This window comes from Meles meles, chromosome 2 (genome assembly GCF_922984935.1).
Source record: "Meles meles chromosome 2, mMelMel3.1 paternal haplotype, whole genome shotgun sequence".
Taxonomy (NCBI): Eukaryota; Metazoa; Chordata; class Mammalia; order Carnivora; family Mustelidae; genus Meles; species Meles meles.
In genome coordinates this window covers 35,316,660-35,329,081 of record NC_060067.1, presented here as the reverse complement: position 1 = coordinate 35,329,081, position 12,422 = coordinate 35,316,660, and positions in this window count along the sequence as shown.

The window sequence follows — 12,422 nt, the reverse complement described above, 5'->3', positions numbered from 1 at the left end:
AGCACACGGGCAGTAGTAATAACGCCCGCTGCTCCAATATACTGAACACATACGACATTATCTACCATTGGCCAAAACATTTTCCTCAAGTTATGTAAACCTTGCCAGGGGGAGGTACTCTTATCTCTAATTAATGGAAAGAATAAGGAAGTCTAGAGAAGCCAGATGACTTGCTCAGGGTCCCCTCGCTTAGCACAACCAAGCCAGGTTTCCGGACACTGTCTTGGCCGCCATTTTCTGAATTAGAATCCTGCTGGTGGGGCTGGCGGGATGCTGGATTTTCCATATCCAAAGGGTGACAGGTTGTTTCTGCTGTTTCGCAAGTGGCTGGTAACTCGGGGGGAAAAGCACCTGGCCTCCCTGGGGCGAAAGGATTACACCTCTCAGCTCCTCTTTCCACAGGTCTCTCCAAAGAGGCTGTGAAATGTTGACAAACGAGTTGAAGGTGACTCAAGTGCCAGCCACTCACTATGCATTTACTTCCTGCTTAAATGTGTCCCTGGCACTTGCTGTTGAGGACCCAGAAAAGCAAAGAAGAGGATGTTAGCTCTCTCATGGGGTGGTGTGAAATCAGAGGCTCCATGCTGCTCTGGGAGGTGGGGAACATGTTTTGTGTGTCTTCTTGGTATCTCTTCCTTCCTTCTGTCCCAACAGGCCCCCTGCAAAGCCTTCTTCTATGCCAGAAACTTTGCCTTGTCCTCCCTCCTTCCCTCCCTCCGATCCACAAAGACATACTGCTCATGTGACATTTCCCTGGGGCCTGGCTCTCTGCCCTCCAGGCTGGCCCGATAAGCAGATCCCTGTGATATGCGCAGGGCCAACCCTGGCTCCCTTCAGGTGACACACTGGAAAGCTAAAGGGTAGAATTGTCAAGTTTCTGAGCAATCTGTCAGAAATATGTTTGAGGAGCCACAAAGGTCTTATAGGGACATACTATAATCATAATCTGATTCATGCATTTCTAGGGTGACCATGAGCCTGATACTCTGTTTCCCCTCCCCCCAGACTACCCTGGGCAAGATTTCCAAGGCTCTGCCCCTGCCAGATGTACAAGGAGTGAGATTTATTTGCATCAGTGTCCTCACACAAATGTTATATCTCATGTGGGACTTGGGAACTCCCCATTGTACCCTGGGGGACTCCCAGGTGTCTCTCTGATTACAAAAGAAAGTTGAAGCTATGGTAAAATAATATTACACTAGCATTTTTGAACACCTCTTAGGCATCAGGCTCTATGTACTTATCTCTAAGCTTTATCACAGACTTGAGATTCATAGTACCATCCCATTTTACTGATGAAAAAACTGAGATTCAGTGACTTGCCCAAATTCTCCCAAGAAGTAAGTCTGAGAGAGATCCATGTGACCTCAATTGCCCCTGCTCTTTTGTTTATGCAAAGAGATGTGTCTGCTTAGCTCAAAGCATGTCTCCAGCCCAGGCTGGAGCTGGCTGGTGCTCCCTCATGAGAGCTGATTGTTAAATTTTTAGGAATTCTGTGAACAAATTGTTAAATACAGCCATTATTACAAATCAAATTATATAAACTTATAATAAAATAAATTATATTTAAAGAGGTAATAAACAGGGACTCCTGGGTGGCTCAGTCAGTTAAGCGTCTGTCTTCGGCTCAGGTCACGCATGATCCCGGGGTCCTGGGATCAAGTCCTGAAACAGGCTCCCTGCTCAGTGGGGAGCCTGCTTCCCCCTCTGCCTGCTGTTCCCCCTGCTTGTGTGCACGCTCTCTCTCTCTCTGACAAATAAATAAATAAAATCCTAAAAATAAAATAAAATAAAAAGTTAATAAATATTCAAACCTGAATAAGGTTATTTACATCTATTTTCTCTGTGTAGTGGAAATACCAAAAAAATATTAGATTATTACATTTTCCTCCCAATTCTGCATTTGGTAATAGCACCAAAGAAAAAATCTTCATGATCTTGGATGAGGCAATGGATTCTTAGGGATGACACCAAAAGCATAAGCAACAAAAGACAAAAAATAGATAAATTGGACTTTTTTACAATTAAAAACTTTTTCATCACAGCACACCATCAAGAAAGTGAAATGATAACCCACAGAATGAGAGAAAGTATTTGCAAAGTATATATTTGAAATGGGCTTGGTATCCAGAATCTATAAAGAACTTTTACGACTCAACCACAAAAAGACAACCCTATTAAAAATGAGTAAAGAACTTGAATACATATTTCTCCAAAGAAGATATACAAATGGTCGATAAACATATGGGAAATGCAACTCAAAATCACAGTGAGATACCACTTCACGAAGCCCACTAAGATAGTTATAACAAAAAGAAAGAAAGATAAAAAAGTACTGGCAAGGATATGGAGAAATTGTAACCCTCATACATTGCTGGTGGGAATGTAAAATGGTGCGATTATTACGCAAAAACAGTTTGGCGGTTCCTCAAAAATTAAACGTAGAATTTCTATATGAGCTAGCAATTGTACTCTTAGGTAAGTACATACTCAGGAGAAATGAAACAAGTGTTCATACAAAAAGTTGTACATGAATATTCATAGCAACATTATTCATAACAGCCCAAAAGTAGAAACAATACGCATGTCCATCAACTCTTGAAAAGATAAACAAAATATGACATATCCCTGTAATGGAATATTAATGAAGCATAAAAAGAAATGAAGTTCAGATACATGCAATAATATGGATGAATCATTCAAAACATTCTAAGTGAAGGAAGCCAGTCAGTCATAAATGGCCACCCATTACATGATTCCATTGGTACGAACTGCCCAGCAGAATAGACAAATTCATAGAGACAGCAAGCAGATCAGCGGTTGCTGGGGGCTAGGGCTACATGGTATGGGAGTAACTGCTTAATGGGGATGGTTTCTTTTTGGGCGGGATAGTGATGAAGATGTTCTGGAACTATATAGCGGTGATAGTTATCCAATGTTGTTAATATAATAAAAGCTGCTGAATTGTATGCTTTAAAATAGCTAAAATGGTGAATGTTACGTTATGTTAGTTTTATCCTCAATAAAATAAAAAAAAAATAGAGGTGGGAGTATCATGTTCATTACTGATGGAGGAGACTGGAAGGTGTCGGAGGACTTGGCTTGGCGTGAGAGCCAGGTCTGTTAAATAAACCCCAAATTAGGCAGATTTACCCCACCCAGTCCCAGGCAACCCTGGACTGGGAAGATTTAGAAGAGGGAAGAACAGAGAGGAACTCATCTAATGGCTCCTTCCCCAGAGGAGGAGGGAACTGCTTAGCCCAGAATGCTGTGGTTTTTTTCCCCAAAAATATAGTCATATACAAAACTGTCATGCCGTAAGTAAAAAGAAAAATGGGGCAAAGAATTGTATTCTTGGAACTCCCTACACAGAAAGGTAACATCAGGAGAAGGGATGACTTTTCCCTCACTCAATATGCTCTCAGTGTAGAAGTAGTTTTCTTAGTTTAATACAACAGTTTACACCTTTGTGTTCTTGGGAGACACAGTAACAGCAACATTCGGTCTTGCAGTGAAATCCATTCAAGTAAATAGTCAACCGTTTAAAGTTCACCTCCTCACCAGAGCTCTTCTCCTCTTCTCATTCTTCCTCCTTCAAAATGGCGCTGTTTGCCGGGAGCTCACGTAATGTCATGGCAAGAGGGGAGAAGCTCTGGATCTTCATGTTGGTCTGTGGTCTTTGCTGGTTTCTGATGCAGCTGGATGTTTAATCTAATCTCTGGAGGTTTGGTCCTGGTTCTCATGCTGATCAATGGAGTCTGTGGCCAGTGAAACTGTGCTTGCTTTTCTCGCCATGAGTGGGGAAAAGAGGTTTATGTAGCTCACCAAGAGCATTTCACAGTGCTGGAGCTGTGGATCCTTGGAATCTCAGTCACATCGTCGGTCAGCCCCCTGTCTTGGGTGTCCATGGCAACTTTGCTATGGACACCCTGGTTATGTTTCCTTCTCCACTGGGCTGGTGGGGCATGGCAGGGGTGGGGAGTTGGAGGCAGGTGGGAACATGTGGGGAAATAGCCTCATAAGATTGCGGAGAACCTAGAACCACCAACACTATCTTAGGCATATCTATCCAGTCACCTGCCTCCAAAACATTATTCTACCTCTCACGCCATATTGGATTTGAAGGGAAGTAGAGTACCAGCTACAATAGTCTTTGACTTTCCTTGAACATGTCTGGGGTCCCCATTGGATTTTGGATTATCTCCTCTTGTGCCAAAATATTTCAAAAATCCATGCTCATCCTCTTGCCAAGTTTTGTTTTGTTTTTACTCTGGACCAGAACTTTTGCCACCAATTTCCTAGTCTCCCTCCCATATTTTGCTCCTCCTCCTCCCTGTTGGGTGAGCATGACACAGAATCCACAGATCACAGTGGAGGCTGATCAGTCGGAGTGCCTTTTGGCTGATACCCATGGGCTCTCAGCTGAACCGTCATGACAGTGTTCAGTGGTCTGACTTGAAGAGGGAGCTGTCACAATTCAGAAATTCTGCTTCTCTTTTGATAATAACTTTCAAAATAATTGTCTTACAATGGACTGAAAAGAAACTGACCTCCTGGCTGGCCTCTCACTCTTCAAATCATTGAATCCCATTATTCCAGGTATGGGGAGTCCCAGAACATCATGATTAAAGCAAATGAAAAATGCATCCATTGATATTTTCCAGAAGTAAGGGCGCCTGGGCAGCTCAGTCGGTTAAGCATCTGCCTTTGGCTCAGGTCACAATCTCAGGGTCCTGGGATGGAGCCCCGCATTGGACTCCCTGCTCGATGGGCAGCCCTCTCCCCCACTTGTGCTCTCTCACGCGTTCTCTCTCTCAAACAAATAAATAAAATCTTTTTATTTTTCAAAGAACCTTTCCAGAGGTAGTATTTCATTATAAAGGGTCATCCTTTAAAAACCCATAGTTTTAACCCACTTTTATATACCCGGTTACCTTCTGGACTTGGCCTCAATTCTCTACAGGTGTTTCAAATACAGTACATCTCTAAAGTGAGCTTGCCAAGGGCTTACCCGAATTCGCTACTCCCTCTATACTCTTCACTTAAGTAAATTGCAATCCAGAGGTCTGGTTAAGAATGTGGTTTCTGGGGTGCCCTGATGGTGCAGTCCGTTAAGCATCTGACTCTTGGTTTCAGCTCAGGTCAGGATCTCAGGATTGTGAGATGGAGTTTGCTGGAGATTCTTTCTCCTTCTCCCTCTGCCCCTTCCTGCCCCACCCCCACCCCCGCCGATGCTCTCTCTCTGTCTCGCTCTCAAATAAATAAATAAATAAAATCTTTTAAAAAAAACAAAACATAAAAAAGAATGTGGATTCTGTACTCAGATTGCCTGAGTCCAAATCCTGATTCCATCACCTACTAACTATGTGACCTGGATAACTTACTCGACCTCTCTGTGACTCTGGTTCCTTGTTTACAAAATGGGAATAAGAGTAATATCTTGTGTGAAAAAAACCCCAGAAGGATCAATTGAATATCTATTTAAAGAGTATTCAGAGCCCCCAGTCCCCTCCTTGCTTCAGCTGGATATATGGCTGTCATGTCTGTTCTTACCCAGCAGAAGCCCGGGGTTTTATTCTCTGGAGAGGTATCTGAACTGCAGGCTACCAGGCGTATACCCTAACCCCTAACCCTAACCTAAAAACAACAAAAAGAGTATCTCATGGAGTTGTTAAGAAGATTAAATGGGCCCATTTCTGTTACGTGCTTGACACAGAGCTATGTGATATTAGCTCCATAAAACTGTACCACGACCCACCCAGTTACCCGGGCCAGACACTTGGAGTTATTTTCCATTTCCCACTGTTCCATCACTAGTCACCAAAGTTCATTGACTTTAACTTAGCACCTCTCAAGCTCATTCTGTCACTAACTCACTTGCCAGTGCCTTAGCCCAGCCTGTTATCATCTCTCATCGGTTTCCTGCAACAGCTTCCTAAGGGATCTCCCTCCCCTTTATCCTTCCCTTTCTGTCTGTTCTCCATGCTCTGGCCGGAATGTACTCTCTAAGATACAATGCTACTCATTTCCTTGATGAAAATGAATGACTGATTCCCCACTGTGCTCAGGATGGAATCTTACGCCTGAATCTTACGCCAATTCTGCTCTTCCTGCCCCTTCCCCTATAGTGCGCGCGTGTGCGCGCGCGCGCGCACACACACACACACACACACACACACACACACACACACCCCTCAGAAGACTCTCTCTTCAAACTCACATCATGAGCCTCACCCCTATTTAGGCTTTACTTCTTTTGTGCTCTTTACAGGCCCTTTGCTCCCTTTATCAATGATTCCTTCTCCCCCTTCTCGGCCTTCAGAACGCAGCATAAATTGTTTCCCCTCTCCAGGAACAGCTCCCTGAGCCCTGAGTCTGGCTTAAGTATCCCTCCTCGGTACCCCACAAGCCTCCAAATTTCTCTGTCCTGACAGTTCTCTCACTGCACCAGAACTTTCTTTCTTTTTTTAAAAAAAATATTTTTATTTATTTGACAGAGAACATAAGTAGGCAGAGAGGCAGGCAGAGAGAGAGGGGGAAGGAGGCTCCCTGCTGAGCAGAGAGCCCGAAGCGGGCTTGATCCCAGGACCCTGAGATCATGACCCAAGCCGAATGCAGTGGCCCAACCCACTGAGCCACCCAGGTACCCCAACACCAGAACTTTTCTTGAATGCCTCACACAATGCTTACCATATAACTGATGCTCAATAAATGTTCGATGAATGAATGGAAGTTTGTTGGGTAGACACGTAGAGGTAAGAAGAGAACTTCCAAAAAGAACAGAGATCGTTTGTTCGTTTGTTATAATGGGAGAGAATGGTGATCAGGTGAAAGGTGCATAGTCCAAATCTTCAGCTACCAGCGTGGCCTCTGGTCCGTCAGAGGGGCCGCCAGAGATAAATGTCTGGAAAGACCAGTTCTGCCCGTATGTGACTGGCAGGAGATAATTCTAGAGGGATGCCCAGGGGCCAGATTATAGAGGGCTGTGTGTGCTGTAAGCTCATGTCTGAGCTTCATTCGGTCAACAAAATAATGCCACTGAAGGTTTTTGACGTGTCATTCAGGTTTGGTTTTAGGGAAGACCACTCTGGCTATGGTGTGAAGGGTGAATGGAAAGTAGAAAGGGAGTAAGATTGGAGGTGGGGAGACCCATGAGAAGGCCGACTGTGCCACCATTGTCCTTACAACATGGTAATAGATACTGCTGGTGCTTCGTAGAGGAAAACGGGATGCTGTCTCTAATTGTGGAAATCTCAAAACACAAGGAGCCAGACACTCCCTCGTGGGATTACCCCATGGTGAGATTAACCTTGGGGGTAAAGAGGTACACAGATACTCAGATTACCAGGGAGGACATTCCAAAAAGCAGAAGCGAAGTCTTCAATGACCAATCTCCCTCCCATCGGTGGGATAGCCTAGCTCTATTTGGGACAGAGTGTTTAAATGAAAGCATCAAGCTATTGTGGTATGATTTTTTTAAATTTCAAGTTCCAAGTTGTTTGAATGGATGTATTTAACATCTGGATGAAAAAGCTGTTCTGAGAGATGCACTGAAATATGTTTCACCCAAGAAGGAGGGCTGATACTGAGCCAACCAAGTCTCTTTCCAGACTCCCTCAGAAGCATAGAACTCTTACCGTTCTATGGCTTGCCTCAGCGTTGAAGCTCCTGTGAGGGAGTGAGGTAGGGTTCAGACGGGACATTCGTTGTTAAATCTGTAAAATAATGCCTACGATCTCATTTCCCGAGTCGACCCAACAAGGGCGTGAATGGTTACTCTTCCATTGACAGCTGTGAGGCCTTGGCAGTCATTTAGCTTCTGTCTGCCCCTCAGTTTGCTCATTCATGAAAGGGGACTTAAAAGAATGGTAACTCCCTCATAGAGTTGTCATGAGGTCTTAGAGAGACACTGTGTTTAAAGTCTTGGTCACCACGTAAATAGTCATGCAGTATTATTTAATTTAGAGCGTCACTGTCATCTTGGGCAAGCCATGTATCCCCTTTGGGCCTCAACTTCTTCCTTGACAACATGGAGATAAGGTTCACCATTGTTTCTTTAGGCCCCATCACAATGCTTGCCACGTAATAGATGTTCAACCCCTGCCCCCCAAAACACATTTGTTGAATGAACAAAGGAATGAATGAGGAGAACAGGAAGGAGAGACATGTCTTCTGTAACTGTCTTAGGGATTGTCTTGAGGGTCAAGTGACATAGAGCTGAAGACAGATTTCTGTGGACAGTGAAATGCTATTCAAAGGTAAGCTGATAATAATATTACCATTTTAGAATAAAGACATTCCCTTGAGTGGCATATCTTTCCAGGATTTTATTCAGTATGTCTCATATGTGGGCCATTGGTCCTTAACATTAGTCAATTAACTCTCCAAAGGTCTAATTATTTGGCCCCTGGCAACTCAGAATTCCTAGGCTGAGCTCTCTTCTGGGATGTCTTTGTGTACATGGTCATGGGCAGTTGGAGGATCTTCCTGATCCTTAGTTATTCTCTTTACCCTACTGGGTATAGCCTTAAATGCCAAAAAGAGAACTTTACTCCTCAGTTTATTGAACAAGGGATTTGCCATTACTGAAAAATGCCCAACCCTGAGTTGAATTAGCTCATTCTTTCCCTTTCTGGAAATGGAGTTTGATACAAGGGACGCTGGAGTGCAAGAGATTTGGAGCCACAGGGAATAAAAGAAGGACAATCCACAGGGCCCAGGAGCTCCTAAAGGTTTCCTGTCCCACCCTCTGCTGTGTGTGCTGGTTTTTATTCTTTCCTTTCCAATGACCTTTATGTTGATGTGACTGTTAGGAGATAGTGTAAACTTCTAGAAGAAACAAATTAAGTCCTTACAAAATGGGTATATGATAATTACTCCCATCCCCACTACCCACCCAGATACAAACCCTTGTCTCCTAATCTGAAGTTAGATAATCTGGGTTCAAATTCAGCCTCTTCACTTACCAGCTATGTGACTTTGGGGGAAGTTATTAAGGCTCTCTCTGCCTCCTTGCTTAATAGTAGCAGTGATCTCAAGTATGAGAAAAATGACCCATGTGAAACTAATCTATGTTGTTAGAGGTCAGAGTGGTGGTTACCCTTGGGGAGGAGATGGGGACTGGATGGGGCCAGAGGGGTTTCTGGGATGGAGGTTATGTCTCTCATCTGGATGCTGGTGACATGGATATACTGTTTCTGACGTTCTTCAAGCTATATGTGATATGTGCACAATTCTAAATCTACATTATTTTTAATAAGGTTTTAAAAATCCATGTAAACTACATGACTTGATCAGCATAGAAGTTGTTACTGTGAATTTATTACACTGTTAAATTATTCTTACCTCCTGATGAATGATCAGCCTCTTAAGTCTTTAACATTATTTCCAAGCATAAAGAAAATGAGTAATAAGAAGACATACTCACGGAGGGCAGGGGTATATTTGCACTTTGGTATTAGGAAATGATGCAAAACAGATTATTTTCTCTATCATCTCTTATGCTCTGAATGCTTCCTTCTAGAAATGCTGGAGCCCATTTAGACTCAGTCACATTTCCAGAATTTCTCCTCTTAGGGGCGCATCTTACTTGGAAAGGGGAGATTAAGGGCCTGTCAGGAGCTGGGTTTACTTAGCTGGGTTTACTTACTTAGTAAGATTGAGAAAGTCTCAAGGGGCCGTATTTGAATCAGGGTTGGGGTGAAGCTGGTGAGGCCAATAGAAATATCATTTCCTGGTGCCACCACTCTTTAGAATAAAGGTCCTGAAAACAGAGGAAAATTCCCTGCAAAAAGTAAACTGGCCTGACCCAGTGTTATCATAATACCATAAGCTCAAAATGTCTTGACCCAGGGCCCCCTAGCAAGGTCACCTCAGAAACAACTGGACTTCAGCAACTTGTCTTACCTGCCTCAGAGTGACTAAGGACTATTTAAGCCTCGTGGTTGGTTAATCATTAACAAAGATTTTTGACAAACAAAGTAGAGCACGCCAAGAAAGAAGGATGGCTAAAAATTAGCTCAGGAAAGGTCATATTTCTTGCAAATGCAGGGTTTGGTGTCGCATTTGATTGTGGGTATAACTGTGTGGAACAGTCACAGGAAAACATAAGCCCACCGAGGAAGCCCATAAGGCTTGAAAGATTCTCCTTGGAACCCTCCTCTGCCCTCACAGTCCTGGGGAGGACTAAAATTTAGGCCTCCCTCATCTTTGCTGAGAAGTCCGCCTGTCTGCAGGGCTGCCAGGGGGAAAGTGGGGAAGCCCTGTCTGGCACATGAAGCTGCAGTCTGATTTCTGAGAGAAAAGGGAGGAAGGTTCCAGACGCTGGAAAGTGGACCTGAGGAAGGAGGAGGTGGGGAACCCTAAGAGCCCGGGCTGCCCTACAAACTCTGCGCCATGAGGTCAAGATTGGTGGGCATCACCCGGGACCAGGAAGACAGAACGGCAGGAGCTGCCCACCAGGGCGAGTGTTCAGAGGCACGATGCTGTCGATGGAGAGAAAGCTGTGTTTCTCCGCAGTTTAGTAAATGCAGGGCGCCGCCATTTTCTGGACTTCAAAAATCTAAGGAAGAATGATTTAGGGTTCTTGTTTTAGGGGCCAAATCTCTTCAGTTTACAGCTAACACAGGCCCATGAACCCTGTTTAATACTGAACGGAACAAAGGTCGAGTTTCTTCACTGCACACCCTTTCTCTTTCTCCAAGACAGACAGCCCTACTCAGCTTGTTCCGGGTACCTGACAATTCCACGTTTTTTTTGGTGGCGACTTCCTGTTCCTTCTTCTTTCAGCTCAGCTGCCCCGACTCCTACTCATGCTGTAGATCTTGGCTCAGAAGCCACTTCTTTCCCTGAGTCCTTCTCCACCCCCTGCCCAAGCCTGTGGGGCCGCCTCCTCCCATTTCAGAGCGCTTGCGACCCTATCGTACCACGCCTGGGACAGAGTCAGTTTTGTTGGCTGGTGTCTCTACAGTACCTCGCGCTGTGCTGGCACACAGTTAGCATTTAATAAACGGTTACTAAACCAATGAAAACAAAGAGGAACCAAAAGGGGTAAAATGGAAAGGCTTCATGGAGTTAATATAGCAGAATGCATTCACCCTGCAGGGGAAGGGAAAGGAAATGGGTTTCTTGAGTACCTACAACTAGGCTTTTTTAGATTCATTAATTCATCTGATTTACACAATAACTTTGTGAGGTCTGGACTAGTATGTCTGTTTTACCAGCTAAACTGGTGCTCAGAGTGGCGAGGTGTCTTTTCCAAAAAGTCACGTGTCTGGCAAATAGCAAAGCTGGGGTTTTACCCCCCTGGGAGGTGGCCTATAAACCCAGCCTTGTTCCACGAGGCCACGGTACTTGCCCACAGAGACAAGTCTTTGGGCAACCAGATTTTTTGCAGGTATACTGGTGTGAGAAGTTAAGAGACGGAGGAATACTGAATGTCCAGAAAGGGATGACTGAAGAGGGAAAAGAGAAAGAAAAGGCTGTATCCAGTCCAACAGCATGGAACTTGAAATTGAAGCAAAACCCTTTGTGAAGGTCTCTTGAACCTAATGAGGTATTATTGTATTAAAGCCGAATCCTGCCCTTGACCTGGGGTGGTCAGAGATGGGGAATGTGTCAGGAAAGTGGGAAGGCAAGGATAAAGTGAGTACATCTGTATCATCTTACCCCGTCATTTTTTTAAAAGCTGAAGATGTAATTTTTTTTTAAGGGTCATGGTGTCAAAAATGTCATTTTGTCAAAAGAGCCATGCCAAAATGTCACATTTCATGTTAACAAAACAAAACCAACTCTGGTAGAAGCTGAGTGTCCAGAAGACTTTACAATAAAGATATAGCATGTAATAATTGAGGTAATATACTATATATTTCTGTTCAACAGCCAAGCCCCCTAATAGCCTTGAAACAGAGTTTGATAAGCCAGGAAGGTCAATTACAGCTAACAAAACACCCCCCACACTGTCCATATGCCAGGTAACAGAACCCAGTGAATGCCGGACTATCCTGGGATTATCCTTCACTAGAAAAGACAATCCAGAGCTTTGTTTCCTAACGTTCTGACTTTCAACTAGATAATTGCTTACGTATATTGTCATGACAGATATTTTTGGAATAAAAAAGGGGGCACCTATTCCACCGAAGAATCAGAAGTGTGCAGCTGACTTCCTATGGCAGTTCTTTTGCCTTTGCTATCATCTCTGGCTCAGCCTTGTAGGTCGAATTCCTTCAGTCTCCCAGGGTGGACATTTCCAGCAGCTCCACTTAGAGCTGTGAGGTCTTGCAGGCTGAGAAGTGGCATTTTCAGCCATTCAGCCTTCAGTTCTCACCCAAGCGAAGAGGTCGCCTATGGAAACATACCAGAACCCAGTGGAAAACTGCACTGTAGAGAAGCTTTGCTTTTCTCTCTCTGGGCTCTGAGGTGGG